Raw genomic sequence first — 18,896 nt, forward strand, 5'->3', positions numbered from 1 at the left:
ATATTTAACTTACCCCACGCCTTTTACTATTTACTCAAACAGTAAAGCCTGATGGAAAACAGTAGTGTAAACTGTAGCACTATTGTAGTATCTCCAAAAAATCCTATATGGGTATTTCGCCACTGCACTGCAAGAAAATCTACCAAATAAAATAGTTATTTTTTGTAAACACTTCTGCGTTAAACCCAAACGGACACTACTTGTCAAAAGTTATGTTTACAGTTATACAAATTTGCTTAACAAAGAAAAAAATGCTTAACGTTTCGGAAAGTTTATCTCTTTCCGTCGTCGGAAGCAAAAAAATACAAAGAATAAAGAAAAAAACAATTTAAAATATTTAAATTCAACTATTCGAGAACACTTTACTTTTTTAAAACAGATACGTCTACAAGTAACCGTTGACGTTCTGTTAAAATGACATTATATCAAGTTAAACTTCAAAATTAACAATTACTACCTGATAACAATTACTTAATAAGGTAAAACCAAAAAGCCCCCAACTTTCTGTATGATTATTTTTAAATTTTAGGTATGTTATGTTTATTTATGTTATGTTCTTTAGAATCAAAGAAGCGATTGCTATACATTACTAACATCTACAGATGCATGAGCGATACATTTATTTTTATTAGATTGAATTAAAAAAGTCTCTTTTATTTTTCTTTTAGAGGCTATCGCTTCTTTCATTATAATTTTGGCGTTATTAAAATTTATTCTGTGCCCTGTGTCCCATGAATGCTGACAAATCTTAGATTTGTGAAAATCTCCCTTTCTTAAATATTCGTTGTACATTACTTTAGTTTTTGCTAAATTTATTTTGAGACTTACGGCTGTATTTAGTTCGTTAATTTGTGTTTGTAATTCTTCAGGACTATTGGCAATTAGGACTATGTCATCAGCGAATCTTAGATGATTAAGATATTTGATAAGATTGTTCATTGATTCTTCATTATATAGGTGACTATTTGGTATTGAGGTTATTTTGGTTTGGTGTGGCATTTCCAGTTGCATACTCTGTTGATATGGAGCAGAACATCAGCCAAATCCTTGATAAAATCAGTCAGCATAATTATAATTGGAAACTTTATGTTGACTTAAAAGTCGTTGGCTCTACTCACGGACCTGCAATCAGGCTTCACAAAGTGTTCTCCTCTTAGTGAAGCTAAACCCAAGGAAGAAGTTTTTGTAGGTCCCCAGATTAGACAACTTTTCCAAGATTTATTATTGAACACCTGAAACAAAAAGAAAAACTTGTTTTATTTGCATTCCAAAACAGATGTAAGAACTTTTTGGATAAACTACAAAAGTGATGATTATGTCGCTCAAATCGAAGAATTGCTGTTATACTCTGTATTTTTTTTCAGGTAAGATTTTTTTTAAAGTTTCAAATATTTTTAAGGTAACTATGGATGGGTTTATACAAAGATATTTAAACTAGCGAGATACAATGATCCCATTCATAAAACGCTCTAAAGCTTCATCACACATTGGTTTGCGAAAATCAACGAGTGCAAGAGAGAATGGATAGAGAAGGAAATAGGGGTATCTGCTCGATGGCAACAATGTAGTTGTGTACAAAGATTAGACGTTTGAGGTCAATTTCCAGTGGCGTGCCGATCGACCGACAGTATTTTAAGCAAATTAAAATAAAATAATAATAAAACTTACATCTTACATATTTGTCGCATTGTAAAAAAATGGAAAATGAAAGTTGAGGGAGGATAGCGAAATAAAATAAAAATCGGCATAATTTTTTATTATAAGATGGCTTTTCACATAAGAATAACGATTAAAAAATTAATAAGCGTTTTTTACTTTATTTTATTAAATAAAATATCAAATTTTAGGTGTATAGTAAATACAGTTTCAATATCTTGTTCCAAACCTTGTTCGTCGCCGGCGAATGTGATTCCCTCTATTAGCAATAAGAAAATAAAATAGTTATTTTAACCTAATAACACAATATTTTATATATTAAATAATAAAAACTTTAATATTATATATATGAATTTTACAACTACAATAAACAACAGTAAATAAAATTTAAAATGTGCCTTATAATTTTTATTAGTTCACAATTGTTCATTAATAAGGGAATAAGAAGTAAGAAAATTCAACATTTATATACCTTAACTTTCATTTTAGGGATGCTTCAAACACAGTAAATCAGAACTGAAAATATAAGATGTATATTATACCGTATGATCGAATAAAAACGGCGTCAAATCGGCGTCATCGTTAAATCGGCTATGAAATGAAGATCGCTATCATTTTATATGTAAATTTATATAGAAAATGCCATCGATCGTCATTTCCAAGCCAACTGGACGCCGTTTTTATTCGATCATACGGTATGTGTATATCTAAATAAAATTATTTGATATTATAATACACAGTCATCAGAAAAGTCTAGCGATAATTTTACAAAATCATAAATAAAATAAAATGGTGATTGTTTAGTAAACGGTTCTTAGTTTAAAAAAATATTTAGTTTTTTTTCTCTTGTTTGCAAAGGAAAATTCATATTGTTTATAAATAATAAAAAGTGCATGTGCAACGAATTTCAATGCAATAAAATGTAAAAAAGTCATAAAATTCATGTAATAAGAACATTAATTATATGTATGTCAAAAGATGTCCATTTACATTATAGCAACCAAAATTTAAAACAAAAGTCGTATAAAATTGTAACGGCAACAAAAAAAGTAAGGCCGCAAAATTCCATCTTTGGTACACCCCAATAAAATTTTCACAAAAGGTAGGTAATGGTTTGTCAAACCCAAGTAGGTACCTAGATTAGATTTATTCATATAAGAAAGTACGGTTTTTCGAAAATAGATGTTGTTTATAAATTACAGACGGTTTATAGAACTTAAATTTAATTTTTAACATTCAATACCCTTTCTTAAAAGGGAAACAGAAATTGTTATTAACTTATTGGTAATTAGTATGTACCATGTATCTTTTTCCTACAAATAATTTAATTAATAAATATATAATTTAAAAACATAATAAATATATGATTTAAAAAATAAACCTAAAAATATAATTTAGAGATCTGCTATTTTTTATGTCTAGGTACGCCTCTGATCTACAGAGAATAGGATATAATAATATACCTAACCCTACTTCTTTGTATTTACCGGTGAAAAGTTAAATTTGGATTTAAATGATACACTCTCTTGTACACAATACATGAATGCACCATATTTTCAAATTAATGTCCACAAAATAACGCAAAAATACTATAATAATGCATATAAAGAATATGGAGCTTGATCGGCGGCATAGCAACATCGCAAAAGAAGAATCTAGGATTTTCCATTCATCCTCGAAATACTTTCTACTACGCCGGCATATTTCTAAAACTGACGTTGCCAAACTGCTTTTTATTATTAAAAGAAACACGACCATGATATTTTTATTCCATTATAAAATTTAAAATAGTAAAGCAGTTAAGCATTAAATGAAAAAATTGACGTTAGCAAATTAATGTAGTTGATATATTACAAAAATATAACGAAATTATTTATTACTTAATAATTGGTTGTGGTATTTAATCGACTACTAATACCAATATACAGGTAAATCTGGCAAATGTTTTCGGTGTAAGAGAGATGGGAACATAAGGATAGAATAATGACTGATGAAGGAGAAAGCCCAAGTAGCATTTTCACGACTTGCGACCACATGTTTACTAAACACAAGGTTGGATTAGTTACAAAAAATAGTTAGCTCCCTACCTTGGATATTAAAATAAATTTAAACGTTTTTATAACGTTGTGCCGACGTTGGACTAGTACTACAGCAAAGTAGAAGCTTCTGCGACGTCGAATAAACGTTGTCTTGTAACCTTTTTTGCTTAAGTGATCTTTAGGTGATTCGGACAACGTAGTTACAACGTTGAACAATATAGAGTTTTCCGACGTCAGTTTCAGGACCTATTCCAACGTTATGCAAACGTCGTCTGTTTTACTAATTCCAACGTTGTTTAGATTTCCTTATTCTTACGTTGGTAGGACGTCGAGTCACTACCTTTTGCAACTGTATTGAACCATAACCTTAAATCTTAAATTTTCACTTCATTGTTCTGTTCAGTCAGACAGTTCAGTGCTGTTTTTGTTTTTATAAAAAAACTTAATTAAAATGGGACATAAGAAAGGTACATATAAAACTAAATTTAAATATACATCGACATATATTACCGATAGTTTATCCACTCCCTCGTTTATTTAGATTATAGAAGGCGGCACAAGCTAGATTCTAGGATGACTAAATTAGGCAATCTTGCGACTAGTATACTACCTGTTAAGGCCGAACTGCGACTTTATTAGTCCAGTATGCGACTACTCGAACTACTCCATCTTAATCTCCCAAAACAACAAAGTGAAAGCCGCCATGTTGTTAAATAAGAAAATGTTTCGTTCCTAAAATAGCAATTCCTGCTTTTTGAATACATTAACTTGAAATATTTGACCCTAAATATTACGCGGAAACTCGTACGGTATAATTTTTTCGACTGCGAATAAATTATTCTCATTTACTAAAAAAAAAATCAAGAAAATTTTAAAACTTCTTTAATTTTAAGGCCCATTAGTATTTTTCAAAGTAGAAACAATACATTTATCAATAAAGTTGTTTGCGTTTAACTTTTTTGCCTTGGGTAACGAGTTACAGAGTCGGTTAAAGTGTTTCAATAATTATGATCTTAAAACATCCTCCACACTTAAATACTTTTGTTTTGTCTTCCTTCACTGCCATCTGACATATGTCTCTACCTAAATCATAAAAATAATATTTTTACTATAATTATCCCAATTTGGGATAAAACGCGACTTAGACGCCATATTAGTTTTGTATTTCTGTGAATTAGGATTTTAAACAACGTTGCAGTTTGTACTAAATTAGGCTTCTAGCCAACGTCGGTATCCAACGTCGTTTCGACCCAAAAATTATTCTCCAAACTAGTGCAGACTAGGGTTGGCACGAGGTTGTGCCGACGTTGCGCCCCGACGTTTGGTCGCGTGACACAACTTTGTCCCGACGTCCAAATGCTGCTTGGGAGGTAAACAATTGTATCTCTTGAGTTTAAATATCTTTGGGTTTATAATTCCTGGCTTAAAGATGTGCGTCATTTGGAAGATCATCTACTGAAATTTTCTTTCACGCATCATCATAGCCAGTTGGATTGCCAATCTCCGAAAAGAGACGACCACCTAAGGAGAAGAAGGTGTTCTGCATGTGTCTCCAATAGTTCCACCCTACCACAAAAAATCCTATGATAAATAAATATTTTATTATATTGATGTAAACAGAAATAATGGTCCTATTCATTTAAGTTTTCTTCTCTCCGAAGAACTTACCTCTATATTTAAAAGCTGTTCCGAATAAATCGTGTACTTAACTTTCTATTCACCAACCGAACACGTACAAAATCCATGTCATTTAACGTTACAAATTCGTTTTTTTTTTCTATCGAAGGACTTATCGAGCAGCAGCGGCATTAATGGTAGTGAAACACGAGCGGCGCCAGGGTGGTTCGTACAAACTCGGCACAAAAGAGCGCTCGATTTAAGGGCGTTCATATACACGGGTGTAAGATTACGGGTCCTGCTAGCTCTATTATTGAATTACAGACGAATTGGTGAAAGGGGTGCGCGGCGGACGGGGAAGGGCGGTTTTTTAATAATAAAGGAAAAACGAAACATCGAGCCGTGCAGCTATTAGCGACGACGGGGGTTTTGTTTTCGGGGTGTGCTGCAGGGGGCTCGAGCAACATATGGAAACAATATATCTTAAGGGTCGCTTTATGGTATCAATTAATCGAAAAGCGTACTTAAAACCTTTGTTTTTTTTTTTGTTCTAATTGAGATATTACATTACAAGGAGAGGTCTTAATTTAAGTTGATACATTATTATTGTAAGGTATATACTATAATTACTTACTACTGAAAACAAAATGACATACATACAAGAAGCAGTTGTCATCAACCATATAGGCTTTTCAGTTGATTTCAAAAAATTGCCCGCAGCGCTATACCGGGTGCGTCTCAAAAGTTGCTCACCCCTATAACTTTTTATTTTTTCAGATAAAAAACGAGATTTGGTATATGACATAAATTAGGATTGATTGACGTATTCAATTGTTTTTGGTCACTACCTGTTTCAACGGAAATTACTACAACTTTTGATTTTTAAATGGCACCCTCGGTTTTTTTAAACTTTATTCGATAGAAAATGACATTCTAAATAAAATGACATAATATCATATGTCAACTTTTGACATTTTTGCTTAAAACATAATTGAATTTTAAATTTCAATCTAGAGCGCCATGGCTGTGTTAAAAACACTAATTTTTAATTAAGGAGCCTTGGAAAAATAGTTTTGATCGTCTAATGAATTTAGTGTCTTGTCCTGGCCGGTTAAAAGATGCTCAAATCGTATTTTTAACATATCTCAATTTTTTCAAATGGAACGAGGGTCTCTCATTAGCATATTTGGAAAAAAAAACATTTTTTACGAATAATTTGATACCACACACTTAGTATTTTGAGTGGAATTATCGTTATGAACCGTCTGTTATAATTTGAAATAAACCATATGTGAAAATGTCAAAAGTTGACACATGATATGTCATTCTATTTAGAGTGTAATTTTCTATCGAATAAAGTAAAATAATACCGAGGGTGCCATTTAAAAATACAAAAGCTGTAGTACTAGTTGTAGTGCCAGTGAACGAAAACAATTGAATATGTCAATCAATCCTAATTTATGTCATATACTAACATACCAAACCTCGTTTTTCTATCTGAAAAAAATAAAAAAGTTATATGGGTGAACCACTTTTGAGAAGCACCCGGTATAGGCTTTTCAGTTTATTTCAAAAAATTCCGACCGCAGCGCTATACAGGGCGAGTCTTAAATAAGTACAAATATTTTCAGGGTATATTTCGACCTCAGGAACACGTCTATGAGGTTTTTTTCGCAAAAAAAAGATGTTGAAAATCGTGCATTTTCTTTTAAATTTCCCTGTATATTTTTCGAAAACTTTTTAGAACTGCCTGTTCACCGCAAATTTTCCCACGGTATAATTTCTTAATCTCTGATATTACCGTAGTTACATCTTTACTCTATGGTTACAGCACTTTAAGGGACGCAAATACAGAAAAAAGCCGGTGCCTCTCAAAATTATTCCAAAAAAAATCAACTTCACAATTTCAAATGTTAATAAAATTGCAGAAAAAATGTTAACGCGTAAAGGAGAGCATAATTAAGGCGTTGTTGGGTGCAATAACATTCAATAACTCAACTTTACCGGATATTCAGCTCTCACGAAACAACATTTTATAGCTTCATAGTTTCTCGCACCGATTTGATCAAAACCAATAATAGATTCAAGCAGTTCGTTGAAACAAGTGAGTAAACAAGTTGTTCGTTGCATAACCAAAAAATTAAACAGATCTATACCACGGCATATAAATCACACGGCAGGCTAACTCTGCCCAGATCCCATTGTTTAAAATTTCTATAAAATTTGACCTTAAAAACACCCATTATGGGTGCCGAGTCAGGGCCGGATTAAAACGTATCAAAAAATTTTCCAGAAAATAAACTATTGCTAGACAGGGTCGTATTAAAAAAATACTGTAATTGACTGAAACTGAATTTTATTTACACAATACTTTTATCTAAACAAATGAATCGTTAACCGTGCATATTCCTCAAAAAGTAAAAATGAAAAAATCAATTAAACATTTAACTTTAGAGAATAGACAATTAAAATTAAAAAACATGCCTGGAGCAGGGTTCGGAAAACTACATGTTACTTTTAAAAACTACATAAACTACATTACATGTAGTTAATGTAGTTTATGTAGAGGATGTAGTTTATGTAACCTATGTATGTAACTTTCAAATATCAAAGGTTTGAGGTGAGGTTATAATAAGTTGAAGCTTTAAAAACACATAATGTATTTAAGAAAACAGAAGAAATATGACTTTAAATATAATATTTACATCATATTATCTCTATTACACCTCATACAAAGGGAAATTATTCATAATTTCGATACATAGTTTATTAACGTAGTTTTCATGTAGTTAATGAACAGGAAAAGACGTAGTTCTTGAAGAAAAACTACACGTAGTTAATCAAGTAAATTACGTCATAATTAACTACTTCCGAACCCTAGCCAGGAGTTACAAACAAGAATTAAAGAAATACCCAATAAATTATCTATTGAACAATCTAAAGTGGCTATGTATAAATTATGCCCATCAATGGACATAGCAAATTTTGTTAATATTCAAATTGCACAAATTAACAAATCAGCTAAAGGAAGAAAAGTAACTGATGAATTTAAATATAAATGTTTGGCTATATTTTTAAAAGCCAAGCCGTCAAAAAAAAATTGAGCCGTCAAATTTGACAGCTGTCAAAAATATTTCAAAGTTGTCCGATTTTGATAAAAATCGATATATAGGCGATAGCCATTGGCTAAAATGAAAGTAAAAAAATTGAGCTGTCAAATTTAACAGCTGTCAAAAAAATTTCAATGTTGTCCGATTTTGATAAAAATCTTTATATAGGATGGCCATGGGTTAAAAGGAAAGAAAAAAAATTGAGCTGTCAAATTTGACAGCTGTCAAAAAAATCTCAAAGTTGTCCGATTTTGATAAAAATCGATTTATTGAATGCTCCCTACCCCATAGTCGGTTTTCATTTTATTTGTCTCACATTTGAACTGTCAAATTTGACAGCTGTCGTTTTTTAAGTTCTCCTTTTTTATGAAAATCGATACACATATTATTAGGATGCCCATAGGTAGTTATTTAAGAAAAAGAATTGAGTTTAAGTGTATGGCACTGAGAAACCAGCATAACTTAAAAGGTAAAAAATAAATTTAAGAAAAAAAACTTTTTAGAAACCAGCTTTTATTTAAATACATTAAAAAGATAAAATAAACTTTTTCTTTAAAACTTTTATTATGTCATTACACAATTTTATATTATATAAAAGCTTAACGACAAGCGATTTGAGTGTACAGTTGCACTCATAAAAATCTGGTACAACTTTATCTTGTAATTCCTGTAATTCTTCTAATTCCAATATCTTGTAAACCTGTCATTATTCCCATCCAGGATAAATTCATCCAGTTTGGAAGTACATTTAAAAACTTTGTGTCCGAATATTACATACGTGTACTGAAAATTGCCAAAATGATCTGGCAAACATCTTATTAAAAACGGCAGACCTTATAAAAAAAACGAGACCTCTTTTCTTTTTTCTCTGAATTGTCATGAGCTATCCATAAAAATTAAAAATAGATACGGATAATCAGAAAAACAGTAATTTAGAAATTAATCTTGTTTGTTATTTTGCAGGATACCTAATAATAAAAATTACTTTGAATGCCGTAGACAATGACTGAGTATTAAAACTAAAAGAATTTCGGACTTCCATTGTACTACTAAACTACAAAAACCAAATATATCACACAATAAAAAAAATAAAACTAAAAAAAAATATATATCACTCAAAAAAAGAAGAAAATAAATTAAGCCGCACGCTACTGACTCAAAGCTGCCGTAACTGTACGTTGTCGATGACAAAGACTACGACTGACTACGACACTGGTTAATTTCTGTCGCTGGCACCCATAATGGCGGCGTGCGCAAGGGTATGCGCGTAGCGTTCCCGCCAAAGCGAGTTGGCCTGCCGTGTGATTTATATGCCGTGCCTATACTATGAGAGGATAAAATTTAATTGGCAATATTAATGGTATTTTTTTTTAATCAACTAGTTATTAAATGTTTTATGAACAACTTTCGTTAAAAATCTCATTTTCATGTCAAAATTTCGTCATAGCCAAAATAGCCTCAATTATGACCCCACTCGCAAAACAGGTACTCGGTATCCTAGTTGAACTCATCTAAAAAGTTTGTTTAGCTAGAATAACAATTTTTAATACAAGTTAGACCTTCTGAAGATATCAAAATATTTACTTTTTATTTTTATTTTAGAATTTTCACAAATTATACTTCCGAACACTTTTAGAATAATTATATAATAAACTTTTCGTATACTAGCTATTTAAACCCGTATATTTGTGTATACTAGTTATTTACGTTATTCTCCGATGGTGGCAGCACCAGCGGAGAATGCACCAAGCCTATAACACTTTTTTACATTGCCTATATTTATTTGATTTCTGTGAACACCTAAAATAAATTTATTTTAAAAACTTGATTACAAAATAAGCTGCTATTAATTGTTTTATATGTTTGGCGATAGCATCAGCTTTAAACCATTAGCTGCTCATAATGGTTTCTTGTGCATAGAACAATTTAAAGTACTATAAGTGCATACTTCAAAACAGAAAAAAATAATGCAGCTAGAACATAGTGCTCGGCCTATTCCCTCTACCGATTTAATTTAAACAAAATTTACCTCCCCAAACTCCTCTATATTCAAAACATAAATACACAATTAGCCGTAAATGCATCAACATGGGGTTTTAGCCTTTCATAAGGGACCCTCCTAGCTTTAAGATTAAAATCAGAATTAAAGTAGTTCGGACGAACGGAACTGATATAATCTAAAAACGACTTTTCAGCCTGCAAGCGTGAAAATAAACCCTAAAGTGGAGGACTATTGCGTTTAAAAGAGTATTCAATAACGTTAATTAAATATATATTTAGTTAAATGAATTAACAACTACTATCAAATTGGCTGCGTCAGTTATCTACTATAGTTTTGAAATAAAAAACTGGTTAAGTAAAGTAACACTTTTGATTTTTGCCCTATATGTACCAGCAACAGTAAAATCGGAAATCAATCAATGAACAATAATTAAAGTAAAAAGTAAAGATTTCAGTTAACGTCTCCTTTTTGCTGACGGGGAACACAATAATTACTAACTAGTATAAGCTCACAGTTCAAAACTCACACGACAGGGAGACGCGATATCCCCAAAGTTGTTTACAGCAACACTAGAAGACATCTACCGTCAACTGGGCTGGACAATTGGAAGGTACAATTGAAAAATCCCTCAGGGATAAGGAATACACATTAGTGGCTTTCTTAGACATAGAATGTGCTTTCAATAATGTAAAGACAGAGGAGATCAAAAAAGCCATGGAGGAACTAAAGGTAGAGCAGTTAACCATCAACTGGGTGTTAGAAATGCTAGAGAACAGGACTATCACATCGGAGATGGGAAACAGCTCAGCCAAAAAGTGTGCAACAAGAGGCACGCCATAAGGAGGGGTATTATCACCTCTATTGTGGCTGATTGTAATGAACCCGATCCTGACCTCTCTGACAATGAAGGGAATTAGGATAAAGGCATATGCAGACGACGTGGTAATATTGATCGTTGGCAAAGACTTGCAGACGATCAGTGACATCATGGAATCTACTCTGAAGAAGTTAACGGAATGGGCAAAAAGGAATAGTTTGGGCATCAACCCAGACAAAACCGAACTCATTCTGTTTACAAGAAAATACAATATACCCAAGTTCACGCTACCAAAGCTGGAAGGGAAGACACTTGTACTTGCTAAGGAGACAAAATATTTAGGAATCATTCTGGACTCGAAGCTTTCCTGGAAAAGGAACACGGAGGATAAGATGATAAAGGGAATAAATGCATTCTGTGCATGTAAAAAACTATTTGGAAAGAGATGGGGTCTGCAACCGTACATTATACACTGGATGTACACTGCTATAATTAGACCAGTCATCACTTATGGAGCACTAGTATGGTGGGAAGCGGTACTTAAAGAGACTAATAGAAAAAGCCTCCCAAAAGTATATGGATTAGCAGCTCTAGGTACAACTGGAGCAAGGAACAACACAGCGCAAGCTGCGCTAGAAGCAATTCTGGACTTGCAGTCAATCGACTGGCTCGTGAAGGATCTGGCCGCTAAGGGTGCCCTAAGATTAAGGGAATCCAATCTGTGGAACCAGACCAACTACGGTCACTTGAGAATATTGCCAGTGATAGGGAAAATTATGGTGAACACGAGTCCACATCTGCTAGACCAGAAAACGGACTATATGCTCACCAAACATGATTTTGGAGAAAAGATAAGGATTCGCATCCCGACAAGAGAAGAATGGGAAAGCAACCGAGTAATGAACACTGAAGAGATAGCAGTCTATACAGATGCTTCCGCAAATTCAGAGGGCACAGGTGTAGGCATCTTCTCAGAAAAACTAGACATCCGATGATCTTTGAGGCTATCGGATGGCTGTAATGTTCTACAAGCAGAGGTTTACGCCATAAAGGAAGCGGCTAGATGTATACGAGAGAAAATTGCTGAGAGACCAATAGGTGATATAGTGATATACTCTGACAGCTTGGCCGCTTTAAGAAGCATCACCATGCAATCAGCGATCGAAAACTGTGATGGAATGCCGAGAAGCACTGTCCTGGCTGCGTCGGGGCGGGGCTACTCTGTGCTGGATGCCAGGCCACAGCAATGTGGTGGGCAACCAGAAAGCAGACCGACTCGCCAAAGACGGGGCCAGGGGAGAGTCCGTGGCAGATAACCCACCACTTGTGATGATCATCACACTGAAGGAGGCTATAGGAACTGTCATCAAAGCCAAGCAGCAAGAGACGTGGCAACACCGTGAGGACTGCGCTACAGCTCGAAGACTATGGCCAGTGGTAGATAGCAAAAAGACAAAACAACTACTAGAGCACAAAAAGGACCTAGTACGCATAATTGTAGGTGTCGTCACTGGAAACTGTCCCACGGGGGTAAACCTCGTAAGATGGAAAGTTTCCGACGACTACTGCAGAGAATGCGGAGAGGAAGAAGAAACCATAGAGCACATGGTGTGCCACTGTCTGGCACTGGAATACCGACGCTTTAAAACTTTAGGGCAAGGTTTTTTGGAGAGACTGGAGGAAGCAGCAGAAGCCAACATCAGCTACATCGGGAACTTTGCAAAGAGCTAGAAGTGCTTTAACGCAAAGAAAGAATGAGAGGAAGGTTTGGTAAAACAATACAGGGGTATCGCAATGGGTCCAAGGCCTCCGAGTGAGGGATCAAATATGATGTCAAACCCCAGCAACCTAACCTAACCTAACTTAAGGAAGTAACACTTTTGACTTTTGCCTTATATGTACCAGCAACAGTAAAATCCGAAATCAATCAATGAACAATAATTAAAGTGAAAAGTAAAGATTTCAGTTAACGTCTTATTTTTGCTGCCAGGGCTAACCTGGACGGGGAACAATAATTACTAACTAGTATAAGCTCACATTTTAAAACTCACACGACAGGGAGACGCGATATCCCCAAAGTTGTTTACAGCAACACTAGAAGATATCTACCGTCAATTGGACTGGGCCAACAAAGGTTTAACCATCTAAGATTCGCTGATGGCATTGTCCTTAATACCAATAGTCCTGAAGAACTACAAACAAATTAACGAACTAAATACAGCTGCGCCTAATATATAAAAAAAGCCTAAATACAATGCTCTTTAGCTGCGCCTCTATATATAAAATATAGTATATTTTGGAGCTTTCTTCCTTTTTCGGAAGACAATGTTGTTACTTTATAGGGTTCTAAACACCGTAGTCTTTCCAATATTAAATCTCCTGGCCAGTTTTCGCTGTGTGATCCCAATTTTGTGTTTTGCTGCTTCAATTAGTCTTCCTTCTCTTATTTGCTTCAAAACCCGCGGCCGACCGGATTTAGGCAAATTTACACATGGTATCCCTTCTTCACATTCTTTGATTGTGCGATAAATTGTCGATTTGCTAATGTTCTGATCCCGATAAATGACGACAACATCTCGTTTCGCCATTCGCCCAACAAGACCCAACAAGATAAACCAAACCAGACGAAAATTTTCCTCTTTTCCTCGACGAAGATCAATTTTATGAGACCATAGACTTAAAATAAAATATAGACTGAGCATCTCATTCATAAATAGCTGGAACATGCGGTCAGACACTGTCTTGTTATTGTTGTGTTATTGTTTTAGGTTATAACGAGTGCGACACGAGCGATAGATAAGTTGTCTCTGTCGTAACGGTCGTTCCCTGACGACTCTGCCGAGAAACACAACACTGTCTTTCGTTTCTCAAGTACACCTGAACTCTCCGTATCATAGCCGGGTAATTTTTTATTTTAATGAAGCTATAATTAAATTAAAAATATATCGTATTTAAACTTTTTATATTTTATTAAGATTTAGGACAGGTTTTTTAAATAAAAGTTTAGAAAAAAACAATTTAGAGTCCAAAAGGATAAAAATAATAAAATACACGTTATAGAAGAAATTTTATAATCGAAATTAGGTAATTTTTGAAATGAATAATAAATTATTAATTTTAGTCAAACATTTACAACCCCTAATATTAATCAAAACAGGATCTATTCCACAGATATAATAGAATCGGCGACAGGGAGAAAAAAAATATGATTGCTGTAATTTTTTCTGGTTAAGTGATGTCTTATTATGTAAATTAGAGAAAACATAAATCTGTTCCATTAAAGCAAGGAAGGTGATAGGAAGTGGATAAAATAAAAACTACATTTATTTAACTCGGTACTGTCTTTATTATACCGGGTGCGTCTCAAAAGTGGCTCATCCCCATAATTTTTTTATATTTTCAAATAAAAAAACAAGATTTAGTATGTTAGTATATGAAATAAATTAGGATTGATTAACGCATTCAATTGTTTTTGGTCACTTCCTGTTTCACCGGAAATGACTATAACTTTTAATTTTTAAACGGCACCATCGGTATATTTCTACTTTATTCGATAGAAAATGACACTCTGAATAGAATGACATATCATATGTCAACTTTTGACGTTTTCACATATGGTGTAATTGTAATTGTAACACGCGGTTCATAACGACAATTTGACTCGAAATACCAATAAGTGTGTGGTATCAATATATTCATAAAAAAATGCTTTTTCCAAATATGCTAATGAGTCACCCTTGTTCCATTTGAAAAAATTGACATATGTATGATTAAAAATACGATTTGTACATCTTTTAACCGGCCTAGACAAGACACGAAACCTATTAGACGATCAAAACTATTTTTCCAAGGCTCCTTGATTAAAACTTAGTGGATTGAAAAAAACTGGATTGAAATTTAAAATAGGATATGTTTTTAAGCCACAATGTCAAAAAAAAAGAATAAAGTAGCAATATACTGAGGGTGCCTTTAAAAATCAAAAGATGTAATCATTTCGGTGAAACAGGAAGAGACCAAAAACAATTGAATACGTCAATAAATCCTAATTTATGTCATATACCTACTAACATACAAATCTGTTTTTTTATCTGAAAAAATAAAAAAAGTTATAGGGTTGAGCCACTTTTGAGACGACCTGGTATATTAAAAAATATTGTTTCATAATGTAATATCATTTTAAAATTCTTGTATGTTATTTTAGATTCTGAAGATAATTTTAGAATAAACCGGAATATATTTTTAATAAAAACATTATTAATTATTAACAGGGTTATAATTATGATTTTGTTACAATGTAAGTAAGTAAATAATGTAATGTAAGAGAAAAAAATCAGATTTTACATTTTACTAAAATATTATCTAAATAAGCGCCTTTCTACAACAACGCCACTGACTGCCAATGGGTAAATTGAGAGTTGCCTACCGGTCAAAAGTCGTTTCAAGATTTAAATGGATTATTTAAGTCAAATTTCTTGCAAATTTGGCACTGGCGAACCATATTTTATAGTTTTTGAACAGAAAAAGTCAATAAAATAAGCACTTAAGGAGTACAAGCTAAGAAAATGCGTTAATACAGCCGGGGAGATAGCGGCAACAAAGCTTTACCGCACACGTGCGACACGTACTACAAGGTAATAAATGAATGAATAGGCTCCCTCGCCTCTAATCGGTGTTGTCATATTGTAAAGAACTTATCCTTATTAAACAGTATCCGACTTATAATCAGGGTTCGGAAAACTACATGTTACTTTTAAAAACTACATAAACTACATAACATGTAGTTAATGTAGTTTATGTAGAGGGTGTGGTTTATGTAACCTATGTATGTAACTTTCAAATGTCAAAGGTTTGAGGTGAGGTTATAATAAGTTGAAGCTTTAAAAACACATAATGTATTTAAGAAAACAGGAGAAATATGGCTTTAAATATAATATTTACATCATATTATCTCTATTACACCTCATACAAAGGAAAAATATTCATAATATCAATACATAGTTTATTAACGTAGTTTTCATGTAGTTAATGAACGGGAAAAGACGTAGTTTTTGAAGAAAAACTACACGTAGTTAATCAGGTAAATTACGTCTTAGTTAACTACTTCCGAACCCTGCTTATAATTTAGTAGTATAGGGACTATTTAATACATCTATGGAATATTAAAACCTACTTTATTAAACTGTAGTATTAATATCTCAATATATGTGTATAACAAGAAAAAAAATATTGATAATATTAAAGACGTGACAACATAGGCTGGATGAGAAAGGCTCGGTCGACTGTACCCAGAAGTAAACATGTGTAAAAAAAAGGTTGTTTGTCCGCGTTGAGATGTAAATAGTGTAGTCTATATTTTATTTTAAGTCTATGTATGAGACATTTTAAGAAGCAGAACCCAAAATCTTTTGCTTTGTTTATTGAAGTGGCATGACTGATGACATTATGGTACGTACACATTGGCGCGCAGCGCACCAATGTGTACGTATCATTACATTACCATGACTATACGTACGTATCATTACATTACCATGACTACTTCATTAAATGCATTTTATTATTTAACCAAACCAAACGAAAATTTTCCCAAAACTTTAGGACCATACGTTAGATGTCATCCACAAAATCAAATCCCTCAAATGGCAATGGGCAGGAGACCTGGCAAGAAGGACGGACAACAGATGGACCACAAAAATTACAGCATAGTACCCACGAGGAATCAAGAGACGTAGAGGAGGACCAAACCTGAGATAGGACCATGATATTAGGAAATTAGCAGGGATTACTTGAGGCCGCATAGCCAATAATACACAACACAATGGGCCCAACTACAAAGAAAGTATCTAAATATGTTAGGGAGGCTACATCATAATTGGAAATGGTTAAATAAGCTGAAAATGATGATGATGATGATGATGATAAAAACTCACATTAACTGATTTGTTAACACTACACTAGTAAAAGTTCAATAACTAAATTACTTTTACTAGTGAATAGCTAGCATTCACAAAAACTGACTAGTGAATGATATTTAAATGCGTTTTGATTTTGATCAGAGCCTATGTTATATAGCAGCTAACTAAAAAATTGGTCAAGTGCGAGTCGGACTCGCGCACGAAGGGTTCCGTACCATTCATTACCCAAGTAGCATTTAGACGTTATCTAACGTCGGGTATACGTCGCGTTCAACCGCCTGACGACCCTTATCTGCCCCTAAATGGGGAATACAGATTCGGGTCGCCTCGACGTCGGTATCTGACCAAATAGGGAATGTAATTCTACCAATTACCAACGTCATATTACGTTGGATTTTAGTTACTTAAAATTCGTCGCTAAGCACTTACGTTACGTTTGGTTTAATATTCGCTACCAAGAATACATAAAAACCTAACCAAATTACCTAATTACAAATGGATTCATAATCACTCCTCGAATATAACTATAAGTGCCTATCTAATTTCATATTATAATAATTCTGAATCATTAATCCAGACATCAGTTTTGTCAACGGAAGTCACTTTTTTGATATATCTGATTAAAATACTCCGGAAAACAACGAGCGCCTTCAAAATTAGGTAGATTTATGAAATAAAAATATCTATAAAAAAGTTACTCCCAAAATATTTTTTTAATTTTCTAGCTGGTTTAATCATAAAACTGTACTGTGGCTCCCCCCAAACTCAACCTTATCAATATTATTCTACTAGAAATCGAAATGTGAATATAAATTTTAAAAACAAAAAACGATTTAAAAATGGCTGACAATAGGCTGACAAAAATGGCTGACAATAAATAGAGATACGTAAATTAGGTTATAAATATGAACATAAAATACAACAAAATATAATTGGACGTTACTTTAGGGATTATCAGTGAGACGTATCCTATTCGGACAACGGGTAGACGTCGGGCTAGTTCAAGTATATGTACGTCGTGCAAGCCAGCGTGGGAACAACGTTGGGAAATTAATAAAAATGGTACGTTGTTATTTTGTACGTCGACAGATCGTTGGATTTATCGACTCGGATCCAACGACGTCGCTTTTAATAGGAAAGCGACGTCACAGGTCGTATCACCAGCACCCGACCTAAATTTGCACAAGTCTAACGTCGCTTCAAGTCAGATTTAGTTCGAAGTCAGATAGATGCTACTTGGGTATCTATACAACATTAGACACTACATTATTATAAACTTTTTTTTCGATTTAGCTGAAATATTGAATGCGCGTATAAGTAATTTAAAAAAAAAATTGAAGAAACGCATTACTAAAAATTGTATTAATCAATAATAAATATGTAAAAAGTAAAAATAAATATGTAAAAATTAAAAAAAAACGATTAAAAAAAGTCGCCTTGACTAGGATTCGAACCTGCATTACTACGGCTCCAACGTCATAGCAGCGTAAAGTCCTAACGCTTTAACCACGCGGCCATCGAGGATTTGAAAGATTCTATGTAAAATTCTTATTAAAAGATAATGTTTAGTGAATGTACTTTTTTATTTATAAACATTTATTTAATTCTGTTTTTAGTATTTGTTCTTATAGCGGCAACATAGATACATTATCTGTAAAAATTTCAACTGTCTAGCTATAACGGTTCATAAGATAGACCTTTTTGACAGACGGACGGACAGCGAAGTCTTTGGTAATAGGGTTC

This window comes from Sitophilus oryzae, unplaced genomic scaffold (genome assembly GCF_002938485.1).
Source record: "Sitophilus oryzae breed Bouriz unplaced genomic scaffold, Soryzae_2.0 scaffold_149_pilon_pilon, whole genome shotgun sequence".
In the NCBI taxonomy this organism is placed as follows: domain Eukaryota; kingdom Metazoa; phylum Arthropoda; class Insecta; order Coleoptera; family Curculionidae; genus Sitophilus; species Sitophilus oryzae.